We start from the raw sequence: 21,761 nt of genomic DNA on the forward strand, positions 1-21,761 counted from the left end.
CGGCAGCCCATGCTCTGTTGATAGTAACAGGCGTAAGTAGATAAGTAAAACAACTGTTAGTTAATACAAAAGCCCAAACTTTCAAAACACTTCTATCGTACAGCACGAAAACTTGAAGAACTACTACAACCATCACAAGAAAGGTACGAGTATTTATCAACAGTTACTCAATATCCGTTGACCGGATACCATTAGCAATAGCCTACTGGAGGAGAGGACAAACCAGCTTCTAGCTAAAGAGGAAAATAGGAAAAGACGTTTGAAGTGGATAAGACACACGTTGCGGAAATATTCAAACTGTTCCTGATTTGGAATCTTCAAAGCAAAAGGAGAAGAGGCAGAATAAAATACGCATTGCATCGGGAATTCAAGGCAGGCATCAAAAGAGTAAATAACATGTGGCAGTAGGAGGTATGGAGAGCCTAGGACAAAATAGATCTGAGATTTCTGGCTGGTGACCTATGCTCCATAAAGGGTAACAGGTGTAAGGAATCAAGAGGAAAAGCAGGATATAAACGATAACTAAAATAAAACTAGAATATATTTTCTGCAGTGTGACTGCAAAATTACAATGTCAGCATGAACATATGAAATCTTCGTACTTTAGCTATCAAGAGGATTACAACGAGTTCTAAATTACAAACTGTTTGAAATATCTGCCAGTTAAAACAAAAATATTGAAAAAGTTGACCATTGGGTGATACCTTTATAATATAACGTAAAGCATAAACGAAACGTAAATTCTTTGGGTCTTATCCTCAGGTGTGAGACTTCACTAATTAATTTATGGTAACTAATAAGCACATCTTGACTTCAACTGGTTGTCAAACCGAAGTCAGTTCACGATGCAAAGTAAATATGGATCAATCGCCGCAAGACTTCCATGATAAAAGAAAATGTTTAAATGCTAAGTAAAAAAGGAATTTGATGATAAAAATCTTCATAGATTTGATGAGATACCGAATAAATCTAGCATTATAAATTACTTTCATAGAATAAAATAGCCATCATTTAACTATAAATAATTTATATTAAGGACCGGACTTCACTAGAAGACCTTCGAATATTAATGAGGACTCATAAGATGTATATCCTAGAGCATGGGAATTTTATCAGTCCTTATCCAAACAATAAACTATCTGTCAAATCTATTGGTTCTGAACATCGCTTTGAGAGAATAATCTTTAAAATATCGAACTGATATTCGATGGTTCACATTGTTATGATCAATTTACAACTCACTGACTTTGTTTGACTAACTGAATGAAAAGATTGGAAAAAATTTTGCTATCATTATGCTTGAGTGGCCTGGTATTTGACTCCAAGTTGATTGTGTGATTATCGTTATCGACTTATACATATCGCCAATTATCGCGTATAAATACCAACTTAACTCGCGATATAGAATAACAGAAATAAATAAATCAAATACGAGAATGATGTCTAAATACGCATATTTCGTGCAACCGTTGGTCGGAAAGTGAAGCAAAACAAAATGACATTCAATGAAGAAGGAGAGTGAGACAACTTGATTTAACCAAGCGTGCGTCGATATTTATGGTTAGAATAAAAATACGCCATAGACATGTGATGAGTAGGATAAGAAGTGCACACACATGCTTAAATGAAAACAATCAAAGTTGATAAACGAATAATTGAACGGATAAAAATGGGACTCAAAAAGAATCAATAAACTGGTCTGCCCGAAAGCTAGAATAAGCTATGTAGATTTGACACAGCAAACAACACTATAAACTACAGGGTAATTGTAATTGACTCAATAAGATGCTAATTGTCAAATAGTAATCCCAACAGAACATACTATAATTGTTTTTAAGTGAAATGTAACTGAAAAAAAGTGAAAAATCATTATAAGCTAATTTAAAACTAATTTAGATAAATAACAGAGTAATTCTACAGTAAATAGGGATTCAATAGTTACATAATAATGGATTAAACTGTAAACTGTAAAAATAACTAGCTACAATTTTCAATACTATGATATTAGCAGACGAAAATTTCGATAACTTTATTAGTTCGATCGGGGTTACGATTATTGTGGAAAGTATATAAAGAATTTTCTCAGTCAAATCATTCTGTGAGAGGAAATTATGTATTGTATTGAAAAAAAACAATATATAGTTCTCATAGTTGAAAGCATGAGTCAATTGATGCTAGACCACCAAGTGAGTTAGACATAAACATCATCGGGTGCCGGCTCACTGGTATATCGGTTAAGTGCTCCGGCGCAAGACTGGTAGGTCCTGGGTCCGGATCTCGCGAGGCGAGGTCGTGGGTGAGCACTGCTGAGAAGTTCCACATTAGGACGAAACGGCCGTCAAGTGTTTCTAGGTTTTCCAGTGGTCTAGCTTTAATTGACTGATGCTTTCAACTATGATAATACTAAATCTCCACAAAAACCTTTTTGAACATATAGTTTTATCAGTCGCTTTTGAATTGTTTGTTTGAATCTTCTCACTGATGTTTAGGACTACAATTGATCAGTATCCTGTTGGTATATGTGCATCCTGTATAGATTATTTCGATACTGCCTTGAGTCACTTGCATTATAAGCAAAGATGGGCTCAGTAGCTAAGAGGATAACGTGATAGCGTTTAAAGCGAATGGTACTAGATTTGAGTCTCGAAGTGAACATCAACTCTGGAAGGATGCAGGCATATCCAGCTGATGAAACCAAAATAGGATGAAACACACGTCCTCATTAAATTTGTATATCTACTGATCAATCACGTTATTATAATTTAAAAATAAAAAGTTGATTACGAATTGTATTTAGGATAGGTTTATTGTAGATATTTATGTGAGTAGTCAATACGAAAAAGTGAATATCGAAATTGAGTATATATTGACAGGAGAAAATGTGTAGACCTACTCAATGAATAATGATCAACTTATCTTTGTATAAGGTGAGTAAAGTATGAATTACAAACAAAAGACTAGAGTAAATATAACAGACACAGATAAAGTGGACATAAATAACTGTGTTCAGAATTTGCAGTGAATAACTAATAAGGGTGGATATATGGAAATAGACAAAAACTAACTCAGGTATTTGGAGATAGACATCTACTCAAACTGTTTAATCAACAAAATTATCATTGAACATCTAAAAGTCAGAAAAAGGGTTGGACAACAATTTGAATCAGTCTGTCTTGTTAATTTTGTATTGGAGACGTCCGGTGTAATTTTATTTCCATGAGTATCATAGGCGAGATCAATTACAACAGATCGTGCATTTCGAGAAATCAATAGAGAATGGATGCTTTTTGTTTGCCCTTTCGTCAAATGATGTGACCCTAAGCTAGTTTCATAAACAATTCAGCGCCCATAAAACGTTTTTCTGATTATGTTCGAAATAGACTTAAATAATGTTTAAAATTAGTATTTATTGAGCGGAAAGTGAGATTTCCGTTGAACGTTTGGAACTAGGTTTTTGTTGGTCTAAGGGTAAAAGACTGAGAAGTACTTCGAAAACGTAAATACAACTGACTATGCATCAATCAATATTCATTTTGATCGTGTTATTGATTCAAGTGTATATGGGCCGCATTAACTACGGCTAAATAAACAAAATAAAATTGGAAAGCTTTTTCATTCTAATTATTGAATCAGCCGGGGGTCAAACCAGAAACTATTTTGTTTTTGAATTGAAAATTCTTCTCAAAGATCGCCGTCGAAAATTTAATCCAATTCATACCAGTGATTCTCAGATGGGTTCAAATGTGCAAGCGAGAAATTCTGGCTTCAGCCAGTTAGAGGATGAGACAAATGTCACTGATACCTGCGAATGATAACTACGCAAAATTGCAGCTTCCCTGAGGTCAAAAAAACGTTTCACTGTATTTCAACTTAGCGGTGTTTAGTCACTCAGTGACCTAGATTCTCCGGTTTCGATCCCTAATTAGACGATGATAGTATAATATTTCAGAATTTTCAGCCTGAGTAATAAAGTTGTCGAGTGTTTTCTACTTTTTAACGTTTAGCTAACTAATAACATTTCATGATTTCTATCAAATTTTCGGTGAAATTTACTCAAATATATTTTGTCTTTATTTTAATTCCCTTGACAAGAGAAGTCGGTTATAAGAAAACACTAGCAAGAACTAAGAAACTTGTGTTCATTTTGTAGAATATAATTTCTTTTATTAATTGTTATATCCCGAAGAGAATTATGAATGATAAGTTGAGAACTATTTATGGACCAATGTGATGCGTATATTTCCTATTATATAGTTCTTACGTAACTCAACTATCCATATTCATGTTTCTTTTATTATGAGCCTTATTTTGACCCCTAGACTATTACCGTACGATTTAATATTCCTGAGTTATACCCAGTCTATTAATTACTGTCCCCCCTATTCACAGCCACAATTGGACAAATCTTGTGCACATGCTGTTTTCTATTTTGTGATACGATGTGGTCAGTTTGTTTGGTATATAAACCCAGCATGTTTGAGAATAATGATTCATATTGCAGAGGCTGTTATTGATGTTCTGGACTTAAGTGGCTGGGCCAGGCAGAAAACAGGATCGATAAGTACTCTAGACTGCTCACACGGGTTTTGTGTGTCGTTGTTCCGATCGATAATTCGCTCTTCTCTAATAGGCGGATACAAGATAATAACAATTGCAGGTGAGCCACACGATATAACATCACTTAGTTTACAAAACTTGTATTAAACATAAATACAACAGATAAGTGGTTGATAAGACCAATAACTCATCATCATCCATGCAGATTGAAAATTAGATACATATTAGTGTCAACCTGTCTGAAGTAGAGCACATCAATAAGCATCTAACAACAATGTTTTGTCCATCGATCAAATACATACAGTTCGACATGTTTAAAATCAAACTATTGAATTTTCATCAAAACGGTATTACCTATCTTTCATACCTTGTTGTTATAATCTGGATAATTTACAATGATAGACAATGAAGTAGATCATAGGTATATGGCATTCACTAGTTGTATTTTTATCAACATCATATCACATTTCTAAAATAAGGAACTTTTTAATTGAATAACTGTAGATCTTTAGTGACTAATATTTTTGAATGAAAACGAAATACATTACTTTGAGAAGAACAAATCAATAATATTAATATATTACTTACAAAACAGGAATTAAAGTAATATACTAATTTAATGATATGAATGTTTTTAATATTAACATTTTAATGTTTATTTATTGACATTTATTCTGTTCAGTTAAACAGGCCTTTAATATTAGTTCTTTGTTCATCTACTAAGAAAATGCTGATTAACAACAGTTGCGTCTTATGCAACATCTATCATTTTTAAAACTCCTATGACACTGTAACTGTTGTCAATTTTTAAATGTACTTACATTATCATTAGACTGCTTACTAAAAACAACGATGTGCTTACAGGATTGAAGACTATTGAGATGTTTGCTTCGTTAACAATATTGCACTTCAGAATGTCATAACCTTTGATTGTACATTTCAACTTCATTATTTGTTAAAATATTTATGACAAATGTTTAATCAAAATACTTTATAAATCAAAGCTCTTCTTATAATTATTGTATTAGTTTTACATCAATATGATCGGACCTGTTAATTAGAATGTATTCTGTACTCATTTGAAGAATACTTTATTTATTAATTAAACTAAAGAGAAGGCTGAGAAATAACTGATGAACATTATTATGGGATGTAGAAACTGAAGCGATAAAAAAACACGTTTAATTTCAAAATGACACTTGGTATCGGTCTATCGGTCCATCGGTTAAGACTGGTAGGTCTTGGGTTCGAATCTCGCGAGGCGGGATCGTGGATGTACACTTCTGAGAAGTCCCAGAATAGGACGAAACGGCCTTCCAGTGCTTCCAGGTTTTCCATGGTGGTATAGCTTCAATTGACTCATGATCTCAACTCTATAAAAACACTTGCTATTTGTAGACTTAAATCTTAAATAACCTCTCTGAAGATCACTGCTAATAGTAAATTTGATCGGAACGAAAACAACGTTTGAAATATATTTATGAGTCTTAATTCATTCTTCATTTGATAATTGAAGTAAACAAACAGTTGAGGATAAATGAAAACTAAAATCCAGCTTAAATTATATGTACTGAAGAACATAATAATATTTTCCCATGAAACAGAAAATACAAGCCTTTATGTTATTATGTATGTGTACAGCTTCAGTAAACCAGCTTTAAGTCTGCTTACTGGTATCTTTCTATGTGTAGAAAATAAATCAATGACACTATTCGATTATAAACATAAATAATGACTGAAAAATTATTAAAACTTTTTTATATAGTTGAAATCATGAATCAATTGAGGCTAGATCACCATGGAAAATCTGGAACCACTGCATGACCGTTTCGTCCTATTGTGGAACTCCTCGGCAGTGCGCATCCACATCCCGTGACGCGGGATTCGAACCCAGGACCTACCAGTCTCGCGCCGGAGCACTTAACCGATAGACCACTGAGCCGACCGGCATCCAACGGTGTTAATGTCTAACTTCAACCAATCCACGAAATTGAGCAACCATTCACCAATTGTCTTCAGTGAGTTGATATCTCCCAACAAACCTGGTTGAACTCCACTAGTTACTGCTTCTCTTAAAATTGTGGGAATATTATCTCAAGAAAATCGATACAGAAGCTTTTTTGTGGGAGAAATAACAACTTGAAACTCCTTTGTATAAAATAATGGTTTTTTTGTAAATTTTTCTTCTACCGGTTAACTATTAATTTTCAAAAGCTAAATGACCTCAGATGAACCTAAATTTGCATGCATCAGTTCAAAAAAATAATATTTGTTACGAATGACTTTATAAGTTACATTTTCTTTTTATTTACCTATCATAGTTACTCTGGATTGAGGTAAATAGCTGTCTACTCATTCTTTTAGGTCAAAAGTAATGCTAGACTAAGTAAGAGAGATCTGTTTCCATGTGTTGTTTTTCTATTCTATATTGGTTTCATTATTTAAAAAGGACATTTTGAGAAAAAAAAACATTGACAATTTTTTTTAAGAGAAAGTAATTTAAACATTTCAGTGAAAAGGAACTTCTTCGTTTCAAAGATTTCATTTTTGCATAAACTGCGTACTTTCCTAGTGGAAATCTAAGTATTATCCTTCATGATTATTTAAAGTGAAATGCCAGTTAATCAGTTGCTTAATTTTCAAATATATCTTCAAACTTCGGTAATAAACTCTTGAGAGTATCATTTTTGAAGACTATCTACAATGTCAAACTAACTAGTTCGAACAAGATTCAGATAAGAATTTTGTGAAATGTTGAAATGACATCAATTCACCGGTTTTATCACTATTTCTGTATACATATGACTTACGTTCATTATCTTATTGTTATATCAACCTAGAACCCACCGAGTTGTGAGTATTAATTATCAATTTATTCTTCAATCTGTTTTCCTTCTTCGAAAAATAGACGCTTTCCATTTATATTTTTTCGATAAGCTGATTGTCTCATCAACTCTTAGACTATTGCGTAACTTCAACCTAAAATGGTTTTTCGTTACCTCATTATGTAATCCAACACCACTTCATTTTTTGACAGACTCTCATATTCGACAATTGAATCCCACTTCAATGATATATATAGGATATAATTGATGTAGTGTGAATTCTATCTTTTATGTATTAAGTAGTGATAAGTTGACTTCATTTTTGATCTAAATTAATTTATATGCAATAAATGGTGACTTGATTTTCCAATCACAATGTATAAATATCCTAAAATCCGAAAACTGCATGAACGCATTCATTCAGATAAATGTTAGCATGAGTACAAACATTCACCTTCAAATATACCTTACATTAAATCAACTTAGCTGAATTTAATACCTTGTGGCGGTCGGTATTCCACATAATTCTTAAACTTCGTAAACTACTCGTCTCGATAACCGTAACTAGATAACGGAGAACGGTGTATAAATCAGAAGATGAATACGATGCGTTGATTACGTTTGTTATCGCACCGCATACAGATCATCAAAACCACTGAGACATGAAGCAAGACTGATAAGCAAGTACCGAAGAACAGGCGAATAAGTGAAGAGCGAGTCAGTGAACAGGACTCAAATGAACATATATATACATATAGAAAGATCAATGAATAATCGAATCATTTAAGCGACTAACACTAAAGCTATCAGGATGAATATGCACTGAATATGCTATGCTCAAGCATATATGTTCATACAAGTGCAACGATAATAAAAGTACAGGGGTATACGATAAGTTGTTGTTGTACGAATGACTGTATCTGTTAAATAAGTTAATAAAAGGGCTTAACCAAATTAGATGTGTATAAACTCAAATGTATATGAGCTGCTATAACCGGTACTCAAATGGCAGTTTTACGGATTATTAATGTTGTTAAGGAATTTCGCAAAATAATTCCACCAAGAAATGCATCAAAATTAAATACAAAATAATGTACTTTTTTTCCTAAATCAGACTGCTTCATCATATCCCTACTACAATCACCTAAAGGTTACTTATATACCTTCAAGTACATTCCAAAATGTTATTTTACAAGAAAAATTCTTCAAGATAAAGAAATTATCTTTATTTCGGATCTATGAACTACTTAAAAGTTTAAATATGTTAAGAACCGTTGTAAATTGCGTGATCTGTCAATCATTCAATATCATTAAGGGTTCAGTTTAATTGAATAAAATGAACTAACCAAATAGTATTTTTGGCATATTAGAAGAAAATAACAAATAAAATTAATACAACTTTAAATGCTTTAAGAAAATGTTATGTAATTGAATGTTATAATTGTACTACTTTAGTGTATATACGATAAACTTACTTACTTACTTACTTACGCCTGTTACCCCTCGTGGAGGAGAAAAGGCCGCACACCAGTTTTCTCCATCCAACCCTGTCTTGAGCAATTCACTCCAGTTCTTTCCAGTTGTTATCCATCCTTTTCATATCTGCTTCTACTTTTCAGGCGTGATGTGTTCTTTGGCTTTCCTCTTTTCCGCTTCCCTTCCAGATTCCAAGTTAGGGATTGCCTCGTGATATATACGATAAACAGGATAATAAATTTTGATTTCATCATCACTTTTTTTTGTTTTTTTTTTACAAAAACAGCAGTATTACAAAAGTTCTTCTTCAATGTTAGTGGACAGAAACACTTTTGAGAACTATTTAGCTATCAGATATTACTGATAGGTAAAAAAAGGTTTACCAAGTGATTTATTAACCGAAATGGTTATATTTTATTAGAAAATTAAAGTTATAAACGCACACACACACACATACAAAAAGAGAAATCTACGTAATAATATATAAAATAATTAGATTTGTCAGTTTATATTTACCATTAAATCTAATAAGATTTAGTTACTTAAAATGTTGTCTATTCATAAGTGATTTATTTTTATGAATATTTTAATGTCAATTTAGACTATATTGTCTTTGAACAACAAATAGTGTTGAATTCATTGCACAAGCAAGCGGTTATCAGGACTCATTAGCTGAGTGGATGACGTGATGGCGTTTGAGGCGAAAGGTACTGGGTTGGAGTCCCAGAGTGAACATCAACTCTGAGATTTAGGTACATTCAGCTGACCAGTTCCAAATTGGACGAAACGCGCGTCCTGGATTGCACTGCTAGGCACTATCCATATTTGCTTATAATAAATAGTGTTATTATTATTTGTCATGTTTTTTCTTATTTATTCTCTGGTATCCATTACATAAAGCATGGTGTAAGTCGAAGGAATTTCCGAAAACTAGAATATTCTAGAGATCTATTTAAAACTTATATCATCTCTATGATTTTTCGATTGATTTCGAAGAAAGTTTAAATCATTCTTTACATACAACGGAGAATAATATAAAACTTTAGATTATTTGGGTGCTTCACTAAGCATTGTTATTCAGCCATACAAATTAGATTTATTCCATAATTCTTGCTTATTTCCAATTAAAAAGTTGTTTATCCATGGAAATAAATTGTCTCTCATTCCAATATCATTTAGATTATAGTCAAATATGTGAGATTTTATTAAAGATTCCTTAGATTCAGTGAAGAGTACTTCTATAAGTTCATCATCTATTTCCAGAAGATCGGACATTGGGTTTGCTAAGTAGAATATCATTCTCCTCAGACGTTTGGGCTGAAATAGACTAAACTGAAGAACACCTCTTATCCTTTGGATTCCGAGCAGCTACTAATTATTCTGCACATTCAACTTTCACGAGATTTGTTTTCAATAATAGGATCTGTAAAATATTCGATTTCATATTTCTATGCTAATCCTTCTCTCTTACGCTTTATTGTTGTCTTAGCCCTTTTTCATATTATTTTTTCCTAAGTGATTTTGCTATCGCCTATTGACAAACTGGGTCACATATCTGTTATAGCCACTAAATCCAATCTGTTGGGATATTTTTGTTGGGAAACCTTTGATCATTTATGCAATAAATTTGACTACAACTTTTATGGGATAATTCTGGACTCAAAACGAACTAATCTTTTTGTACTTCTAAAAGCTCACGGCGCGTAAAGTTACCGATATTAAATCTTCTTCTCTAGCTTCCACACGCAATTTGAGTTAAGTTTCACCTTATACACGATCAGCAAGTGATAAATCTTTGAAAACATAAACTTCAGATCACTTCAGTTTATAACAAAGTTACAGTATTGGGTCCACTTTATTTTTAAAGTTGAATACTATTATGAGTAACAGTGTCAGGAATTTATTTTAGCAAGTTTCCCATGATCCTAGTTAATAAGCTCATAAAAACGTAAACTCTTCAATCTCTGGATACATTAGTTAATTATGTATGTCTTTAACTTGACATAGATAATGTACCCGGTGAATTTTGGATCCTGAATATTTACTCTTCTAAACTCTTACAAAGATCTATTATATACAGTTTATAAGAATTCCAAATTTTGATAATATCAAGCATTTTTCCTCTTTTATATTGTTCACTAGCTTCCACTCCTCATTCTTCATTGATATCTCAGTCAGTGTTATTTCCTATCTAGTTTTTGAACTCTAAATAATCTCTGACGGTTTAAAAAGTATACGCTTTGTTGATTTTAAATGGTAATAAATTGAATAACATCATTCAGTAATCATTTGACTAATCGTTCTTATTGGCATCTTTCAAGATATTGCCAAGTTTTATATAGTTGAGATCATGAGTCAATTGAAGCTAGACCACCATGGAAAACCTGGATGCTCACTAGTGACTGGCTCCATGAGGTAATTTCTGGAGTTCTAGTGAGAAGACGTGACCAGTGGAGCTAATACATGTCAGATAGAGGCAGGTATCTACCTCAGTACAATGGAAGTTGGTCGCACGATTTCGTGAATTGTTTGAAGTTAGACAATAACACCGTTGAATGCCGGCTCAGTGGTCTATCGGTTAAGTGCTCTGGCGCGAGACTGGTAAGTCCTGGATTCGAATCCCACGAGGTGGGATCGTGGATGTGCACTGCTGATGAGTCCCGCAATAGTATGAGCTGGCCGTCCATTGCTTCCAGGTTTTCCATGGTGGTCTAGCTTCAATCGACTCATGATCTCCCATGATCTCACTGTATAAAATTACTAAAATCTCTACGAAACCCCCTTCTGGTATTGCCAAGTAATGGTAGTTTTATTTTGAGTTCACAGTTCGAAATATTTTCATCTCTACGAAACCCCCTTCTAATATTGCCAAAACTTGCGCTTTTTTACATATTCTTAAATGATAAAGTTTATTTTCCTATCTACACATTATCCTATCAGGAATCTGTAAGAAAAATTTCATTCTTTGATTATAAGAATTTTTTAAGAAAAATAATTTAAAATTTCTCCTACTCATGATAGTTAGGACAAACAATTTTCTAAAAAAAAGAAAGATAGTTTATGGAACACAACAACAGTGAGACTATAATTTATGGACGAACCAATCAGGTGTGAGATGACAGGTCTCGGATTTTGGCGCGAAATTCACTCATCCATTTGGCTAAATAGAGTTTTGATATTATAGCTGATGTCAGTTCGTGATGAGATCCCGAAATCTAATTCCTAACCTTAATCATCAACTGTAAATCATAATTCTAATTCGTAACATAGGTTTATAACCCTCATTTGGTTCTGGTTATTAGGTGGACACTCTCACGGTCTGTCTAGAGTTGCTCAAAGGCCGTCCATAAATTATAGTCTCACCCACAACAACTTATTATTTTAATATAAAATATGAGACAAATGTCTAACTATGATTGAGATTTTCGTTTCCTTCTCAAATGCTTTTCTCAAACTAAGCTTAAATATGACTGACAAAAATGTTGAGAGAGTCCGCTTTGTCCGATGTAGTGTTTTTCGCGGTTGGACCGATTTATTTCCTAGATTATGTTCGGTTTTACCTCTTTTGTCATTTCGTCCTTTGGTTTACATAGGATCGATTGTAGTGATGTTGTTGGCTTTTGTGCTACACCTAACTTCAATCGATCCATACTCTTGCGTAACTATTCATCCATTGTCTGAGATAGATACCTGTCTCTACCCCACACGGATTAGACTCCAGTGGTCACGGCTTCTCACTAGAACTTCAGGAAATCCATCTTGAAGTCAGTCACTAGTGAGCACATGATGATTGTTATTAGAATGGAGGTTTGTGGAGATTGTAGTAGCCTATGCTCCTCCAAGAGGGTAACAGGCTGAAGTAAGTAGTTCGCGTTAATTTAATACAAAAATATAGTATTTTGAATGAACATCACACTCAAATAAATTAATGTTATACCTAATGAAATATCTCACTGGAAAACAAAAGAAATTCTACACTGATTAATCATCACATTGAATTAGAACGGAAGTAATGTTATTCAGAAATCACAATGAGTAAAAGAACCTAATTTAGTTTTTTTAATCCTGTCATATCAATTATTTAGTACTATGGCGTAACACTTGAGCATTCTCCATCCAACTCTGTTCTACACAGTACTTTCGATTTGCTTCCAGTCGCTATTCATCTTTTTCATATCTGCTTCGAATTCTCGACGTGGTGTGTTCTTTGGAATTCCACTTTACCTTTTCCTTTCAGGATTCCAGGTAAGCGCTTGACTCGTGATATAGCTTGAGGATTTCCTTAATGTATATCCCATCCACCAACTTCATCACCTTTTCCTAATTTCCTCTTCAGATGGAACCTAGTTTGTTCTCTCCCATAGTAGGCTGTTGCTGATTCTGTCTGTCCAACAACGGACTTTGAATATCTTACGTATACAATTGTTTGTAAATACTGATACTATCTTGATGATGGTTCTCCACGTTTCAGCTGTGTACAGTGGAAGTGTGTTGACGTTCGTGTTGAAGATTGTGATGTTAGTTTGATGTTTTTTTGTAGTCAGTTGTTTTATTTCCATATCTTGTATAATTGTATGAATGCTGTCCTTGTTTCTCCAATCCTCACCTTTATGTCAGTATCAGATAGTCCTTGTTCATCGATGATGTTGCTGTCAAGGTATATGAAAGATTCCACAACTTCCAGAGCTTTTTCATCAAATGATTATATCATAGCAAACTGTAATTATCTTTAAGTCTATGGAGAGTTGCTTTGCTTCGTACTAAATTTAAAATTGTAGTTTAGCTATTCTAAACAATCTTTATTTAACCTGATAAACTTCTCCAAGTTAACATGGCACACTACTTTTTTTCGACATTAACAATTTTATTTTATTTAACCAACAATCTTAAGTTTACATACTATAAATTTAAATGATGTACGTAGCCTTAAACCTGGTCTATCGTTTACAACTAATAAACTTAATGAAAACTTATTAAAAAGAATATTCTTGATTTATGTATTCATATTTTGAATATTATGGAACGTTCAGAATGTTCAAATTGTAATGGCTACAAAAATTAAAGTTCTATAAATTAGATTAGATGTTGGTAAATCTTTTCAATAAATAGTCTTATGAACCCAAATACAAGACAATATACATTATCAAGTTGTTTTCATTTAAAAAGCCGATCATTTATTCACACTAATCAAATTATATTATCAATGGAATAAATGTAACTGTTCATATTTTTATTCATTCAAGTGTTCTAATTACAGACTGTTCATTTAGTCATTATGGTTGGCCAAGTACTATCGTGGTGCGGGTTGTTTATATCCATATAAGTAGTATATAGTGATGGTCAGGCATAGAATGTATTTCAGCAGAAGATCGATAAGAAAAGAACGGAAACGGAACGCAATTGGAATGAAAATGCATGAACGATGAAATCAGAGACGATGGATTGATATTTGCAGAAGGAATAGTCAAGATTGAGACAATTGATTGATATTTTACAAATTAAATGTTTACCGTATGGTTGTCAGATTTTAGTGAGATAGTCTGTAATTCTGTGTTCAAATACATTCAATCGTCCTCACTCGTCTTCTTGTTCACCACACTATGTGCAAATGAGTATACATTGGATAAAGTTAGTATTATTTTGGTAACAAAACAAATTATTCATTATTAAACTAAATGAATAATGTAAAAGAAAATGATATATATTTTGATTACTATTTAATAGTAAGACTATAATATGGGTATGCAAAAAAAGTATAATAATTTTATTTATTAAATATTACCTTTTTCACTCAGTGGTAGGTGAAGGTTATGAAGTGAAAAAAAAAGAATTGATTGTTTTAAATTCATTTGGTTGAATCTTCCCATTGGTGTCTCTTAGTAGCATTTAAGGCGAACGGTACAAGGTTCGAGTCTCGGAGTAAACATTAACTCAAGGATGCAGGTACATCGAGCTGACCAGTTCTAAATAGGTTAGAACGCACGTCCTGGATTCCACTGCTAGTCACTATCCATCTTTGCTTACAATGCTTGTGAATTAAGGCTATATCGAGGCTATACGCACATTATGCACATTTGCTAATAAGAGACTGATCAAATGCAGTCCTGAACATCAATGGGAAGATTCAAACTTCACCCCATCCACAAGCCAGTAGCTATCAGGACTCAGTAGCTGTGTGGATTACGTGATGGCATTTGAAGCGAAAGGTACTGGGTTCGATTCCCAGAGTGAAAATCGACTCTGAGATGCAGGTACATCCACCTGACGAGTCTCAAATAAGACGAAACGCGCGTCTTGTATTCCACTGCTAGCCACTAGCCATCTTTGCTTATAAATTATTGTTTTGTTTTTTTATGCATTTGTTGTAACTATTATATTTGTTATACTACACTATCTCTGTTATATAATGATAGATATTGAGTTTTAATCGATTTTATACTCCATCCACTAAGCGAAGCATAAAGTATTCTTTTCTTTCTAAGAAAATATTAAATTATAGGATTTTATGCTTTCAGTATTTTTCTGTTTGCCTAGTCATGTGTACACAGGCTATTCAATGAAGATAAGTTAAAGAAGGTAACTGGAGTCGTGAATATATATCATCCTTTATATTTTGTTACGAGGTAATGAAAAATGGTACTTTCTATTAAAGATAAGGAAGTTGCATAATCATATATATACTGAATTATCGGTACAGATTCCATTCACATATATGGTAATATCAGTCTGATGAATTATATTAGAAAAAATAATAATTCCTTATGTTTGTTAGTGACATGAATAATTTATTAGGAAGTAATGTAACAAGTGAATATTTAAATATAGTAACTATGACATTTAATCTACCAATATAAAACACGTAGGTAGGTAATAATCAATTATTATAAAAGATAACTGAGACTAAAATGAACTATAAGCATATCTGTAAGCATTACAAGTGATAACAATAATAAGATTTGTACAATGTCAATGAAAGCAATCCGAACACTTCACTTCTACCCGAAGTTTGTGCTGATGATGTCGTTCAGAAGGACGATGAAAGCTCCACGACCAAATCATACAACTCAGAGAACAAAATACCATCAAAATCATCCACCTGAGCTACAAATATTCCCCACCACCTCGAAATCTGATTAATTTCTACTGTATAAAGAAATGTGATTATCACTTAAGAGTGTTTAATCCTTGTAAAGTTTAGAATTAGTTAAACTATTTATCTTAGAAGTCTGTGAGATTGTTTGTATTGGATCCGATCTGAGAAGAATCGTATAGTTAATTGTGTTAGCCAAATAACAATAATAATATTTACGTCTTGCGCTAAGGTAAAAAGTGGTTAAATGACATTATGGAGCACAGATATATATAGATCAAAGTCCGTCTGATGATAACAAGGACACTACTGAAGTGAAAATTCATGAGGAAGTCTAACAATCAGGAAGTGCAGTAAACCTAATCACGCGAATCTCAGATAACATAAGCTATGAATACTTGTTTTACACTTTGTATATTACTCATTAAGTGGATGGATATGAAAGCTTGAAAAATTCCAAGCTAAACCAATGACATCGCCTAATAATATCATGACTAAGCTATTTTTAGCCCTTCGAAAATTGCTAAATAGACTTGGAAAGGTGTGTAAAAGGGTAAATTAATAAATAATCGCAGCCATAGAAATAAAGCGGATAGACCAGAACAAAATTTTTGTTCATTTTGATCACTTCAATATTAAAAAGGTTATCAAAGGCAAGATGTAACGTTTCTGTATAGAAGACATTGTTGCATGAATCAATATTACAGATAAGATTATTACTGGAATTGTGAAATTCCGATTAATTCTATGGTGGAACCAATCCAAAACTAATAGTTGAAGAAATATTCCACTAGATCTTTAGTAAATTCATCTGGAAGTGAAAAAATAGACTTATGGTTAATCATCGTTACTGCACTTTACTTAATGTTTCTTGAATTACATCTGTATACTATTGGTTTATTTTAAAAAAATATTTTTTTCTACAGTTTCATGACAATATTCAGATTTCATTCAAGATTTAAACATTTCAGTAAAATGGATATTCACACTTTCCCATATACGTCAATTTTTGTTGGTACAAAAGATAATGTCATGCTAAATTTATTTTCATTTACATACTCTTATGTGGTAAAAAATTTACTAGACGACGATAAATAAAAGTTAAACTCTCAGCAATGAGTTGCTGAGCTTCTAGTGGGAACCTGTGAACGGTGTGTTTCAATCATGTCTACAGCAAGGTAAGTATTAATTACGATACTGGACGACGGTTGTATTATATTAAGAAATTACTGAAGTTAGAAATGTGGAACACCACATATTGACTCATTTCTGACTGTTTATTCTGAGGTCATTTGTTCAATCGCTGAATAAGTCATTGATAAACACTATCATAGAGTAATAAACTGATCGAAGTTCCTCTATTTTCAGATCGAACAATTTTCGTAAACGCTTTGTACTAAAGCAAGCATTTTCGCATTCGGAAATTGATTATCTGGTTGAATCAGGTTTTTGCTGATCTACGTTAAATAGATCGGAAGTCGCGTTTAAATTAGACGGGAAATACCCACCTCAACTTTGATTTAAAATACTTTAAAATAATTGGAGTAAGGCAAGCATTTCTCTTCAAATAAAACTTTCATAAAAATTTCACTAACATCTCTTCTTCATCCCATAACCTATATTAAGCGTCACACGACACCTAAATTTTATTTGAATTAGAAGTGTAATCCACTTGACCTAAATCATAGCAATTTATCCAAGTTGATTAGTCTTAACTACCTCTATCGTCAAGATTCAGTGATAAACAACATTTCACTTTCACTAACACACATTCACACACACACACACGCATTTCCGTCGTTGAAAATGAAAACCGATAGGTGAACTGAGGATACATCTATCATAGATATTTGACAGATGAGAAATTCAGGTCAACAATGTAAACACACACAAATAATCTAGCAAAACTTGAATGATGGAAAAATACACAATAAATAGTAGAGATCACATTTCTTTTTTGTCATCACTTTTCCTGAGTTGCTTTTTTTTTCAATTGTCAGTTACATATTAATAATGACTAGCTAGTGGTAGGCAGTGGCGAAGGCAGAGAATACAGAAAAGTAGGAAAAATTAAATGATTAAATTGATCAGTTCATGATCTGAATTAAAACTCAACAATTTCTATAACCCTATAGTGATAAAATTAAATAAGGCAAAATATGTTTACTTCAATTATTCTTTAAGCTGTGATATATCTTAACTCCTTAATAAGGGGTTTGGTGGAGATTTTAGTAATTTTATAGAGTTGAGATCATGAGTCTAGCTTCAATTGACTTATGATCTCAACTCCTTAATAAGGGTTTGTAATTTCCTGGTGTTGATTTTCAGGACAATAGTTGATCAACCATCCTGATCACATACTGATTTACTAATTCTTTCTTTTTTTATTTCTTTTCTCTTCATCCTTTTATATTATTGGTTTCTTAAGTTAAGTAGCTTCTTTAAAATAAACCAAACAGAAGAAATAAACAAAGTAAATGATAAGATTGCATTTATAAAAACTTTCGTCTAAATAAGAGCGAATGGTTTCACCGTATGTGGACGCCGAGTTGATGTAAGACATTAAATAAGAAGGATATATTTGTAAAATCTCAGCGACCATTTCGTTCCATTATGGGACTCCTCGGCAGTGCGAATCCATGATCTGGCCTCACGAGATTCGAACCCAGGATCTATCAGTCTCGCGCATGAGCGCTTAACCTATAGACCACTGAGCCGGCATCCAACGGTATTAATGTCTAACTTCAACCAATTATGATTTCAACAATAAAATTACTAAAATCTCCACAAGATCAACTTCTGATAACTGTAAATGAGACAAATTACAGATCGATAATTTAATAGGTATTAAATGTTTATGTAACCTATGTTTACTACAGTTTCACATTGTTGTGTAAGTACTGTAATTAAGTAGACAATTTTTTGAATGAAGGAATGCCTTAAGTTCATAAATTTATGCAGCAATCTAATATAATTAGTATCTTATTAAAGTTTTTACCTAATACTTATTTTGAAATATTAGGTAACGAAGTTTATCGACTCGTTTGACAGTACACTTTATTATTTCAGCTTTCTGTAAAGTGCGTTCTGATTTGACGAATAAGACGGTTACATTAAGTGCATCGTGCAATATCGCTGGATTCCTGAAGCTGGTAGTGTGAGATGCTGAATCTAGACATAGTATCCTAAAAGTTGTATACCAACCAGATGATCTAAATATATCAGGTTTATTTGCGCGATATCTTCAGTGCATACTGTTGAGAAACAATGCTAACTAGATAAAAACAGCAATCCAATGATCCTTGGTTTCAAGGATAAATGTTGTAACAATATCAATCTATGACAATAACAGTCGTCAAACAGAACTAATCTTAGCAAGTGCTACAACTTCTGCCAGCAACTGTTATAACTTGTTGCCCGCAAATTAGAGAGCATCGATTTATTGATCGGATCAATGACACACGAAACCCGTACAAGCAGTTTATAGTACTTCTCGGTCCTGCTTTCTGCCTAGCCCAGCCAGTTAAGTCCAGAACACCAATAACAGCCTCTGCAATATAAATCATTTATTTCAGGCGTACTGAGTTTATGTACCAAACAAACTGAGCACATCATACCATAAAATAGAAAATAACATTTGTAAAAGACTTAGCCCAAAGTGGCTGTGAATGTGGGAGGCAGTAATTAATAGATTGGGGATAACTCAAGAATGGTAAATCGTATAGTAATAGTTCATAGGTCAAAATAAAGCTTATAATAAGAAAGACATGAATATGGATGGTTAAGTTACCTAACAATAATACAATAGGAGATATACGTATCGTATCGGTCAACAAATAGTCCTCAAAAGTTACCATTCATAATCCTTTTCAAGATATAACAGCAAGCAATATGAAAATTAAATTATTCTAAGGGAAAAAAATTTGATTATTGATCGTTATTTCACCGTTTATGAATAAAATGGGACGTAAAGTTTAGTGTAAAGAACGAGATACAAAATGAATGAAATATCTGGCTATTATCTGACTAAATATGGTAATAAACAGTCTAGTTTTGATTAAGAAAAGAGAGTGGCTAACAGTGGAATCCTGTTTAGGTCTCATCAGCTAGATGCACCTGCATTCTAGTGTTCATATTTACTCTGAGATTCTAACCAAAAACCTTTCACTTCAAACGTCAGCGTTTTATCTACTAAGCTAGCTATTAGGTCCAAGTACCCCTCTAGTTTTACAACGTGTTTACAAACCCCTGAGAATAATATATATTATTTGGCAAAACACGAACTTAACTCAGGCAAACGCTTCATTCATAATTTTTAGAAGTAGCTCAATTTACTATTTTCGTTTAAACTAATTTTAAATATAAATGTGTTTGATTAGGAAGAAACAATTAATATCACATCCATGAATCGAAAAGAAGAAAGAAGACGCTACATTAGGAAGAAAGTTAATTATTATCCTAAGTTGGTTGATCTGTATATTTTGTTTTCTATTATACGTTTCATCACAAAATGACGTAATTATGTACATGGACTATTGACAACATTGAAACTAGGACGAAACAATCTATAAATGATTTTTTGTCTTCAACTGTTTTTCAAATAACACAAAATTATGATGAAACCTATTATCAGTTATTCTTAAATCTTTACCAATCCAACTAAATAAGTAAGAAGATAAATTCACTTGATGAAAAAAATAGACAGTTACACTAGTACACGCAATGTCAAGTCACCTAGACTAATGACAACATTACAACTTGGTTGATAGGATTCGATCTACACTAAGAAGGAATTGACATATATGATATTGATCACCACCTAGTGACTAATCAATTGTAAAGACAGGTACATTGTAATCTGATTTATTTTGAAAATAATTGTTACTATAAACAGAAAATGATTTTTTCAATAATCTAATATTTATTTTTATCACATGCTCACTAGTGACTGGCTCCATGAGGTATTTCCTGGAGTTCTAGTGAGAAGCAGTAACCAGTGGAGTTCAACCAGATCTGTTGAGAGATATCAACTCACTGAAGACATTAGTGAATGGTTACTCAATTTCGTGGATTAGTTGAAGTTAGAAATTAACATCATTGGATGCCGGCTCAGTGGTCTAGTGATTAAGCGCTCTGGCGCGACACTGTTAGGTCCTGTGTTCGAATCTCGCTCGCGTGCGTGATCGTGGATGCGCACTGCTGAGGAGTCCCACAATAGGACGAAACAGCCTTCTAGTGCTTCCAGGTTTTCCATGGTGGTCTAGCTTCGATTCACTCATAATCTCAACTATATAATGTTCAGCAGAGATGGATAGTGCCTAGCAGTGCAATCCAGGACGCGCGTTTCGTCCTATTTGGGACTCGTCAGCTGGATGTACCTGCATCTCAGAGTTGATGTTCACTCTGGGACTCGAACCCAGCAACTTTCGCTTCAAACGCCATCACGTTATCCACTCGGCCACTGAGTCCTGATAGCCACTTGCTTGTGAGATGGGGTGAAGTTTAAATTAATTTAGTATTGTTTGTTTGAATCTTCCCATCGATGTGTTAGGACTGCAACTGGTCAGTCTCTAATTGGCATATGTGCATACTGTGCATATTGCCTCGATATAGCCTTAATTCACAAGCATTATAAGCAAAGATAGATAGTGGCTAGCATTGGAATCCAGGACGCGCATTTCGTCCTATTTGGAACTCGTCAGCTGGATGTACCTGCATCTCAGAGTTGATGTTCACTCTGGCACTCGAACCCAGTACCTTACGCTTCAAACACCATAGCGTTATCCACTCATTCCCCCAGTTGCACAAGCAAG

The 21,761-nt window shown here is 33.2% G+C and overlaps 1 non-coding gene across 1 annotated transcript; it reads right to left on the reverse strand.

Moving 5' to 3' along the window:
- Positions 1 to 21,346: 21,346 nt before the first annotated feature.
- Positions 21,347 to 21,413, reverse strand: Smp_tRNA_02417_Gln_TTG.1.1. The gene has a single exon. It is a non-coding gene (tRNA).
- Positions 21,414 to 21,761: the final 348 nt, after the last annotated feature.

The sequence above is a fragment of the Schistosoma mansoni genome, chromosome W (assembly GCF_000237925.1).
Source record: "Schistosoma mansoni strain Puerto Rico chromosome W, complete genome".
In the NCBI taxonomy this organism is placed as follows: Eukaryota; Metazoa; Platyhelminthes; class Trematoda; order Strigeidida; family Schistosomatidae; genus Schistosoma; species Schistosoma mansoni.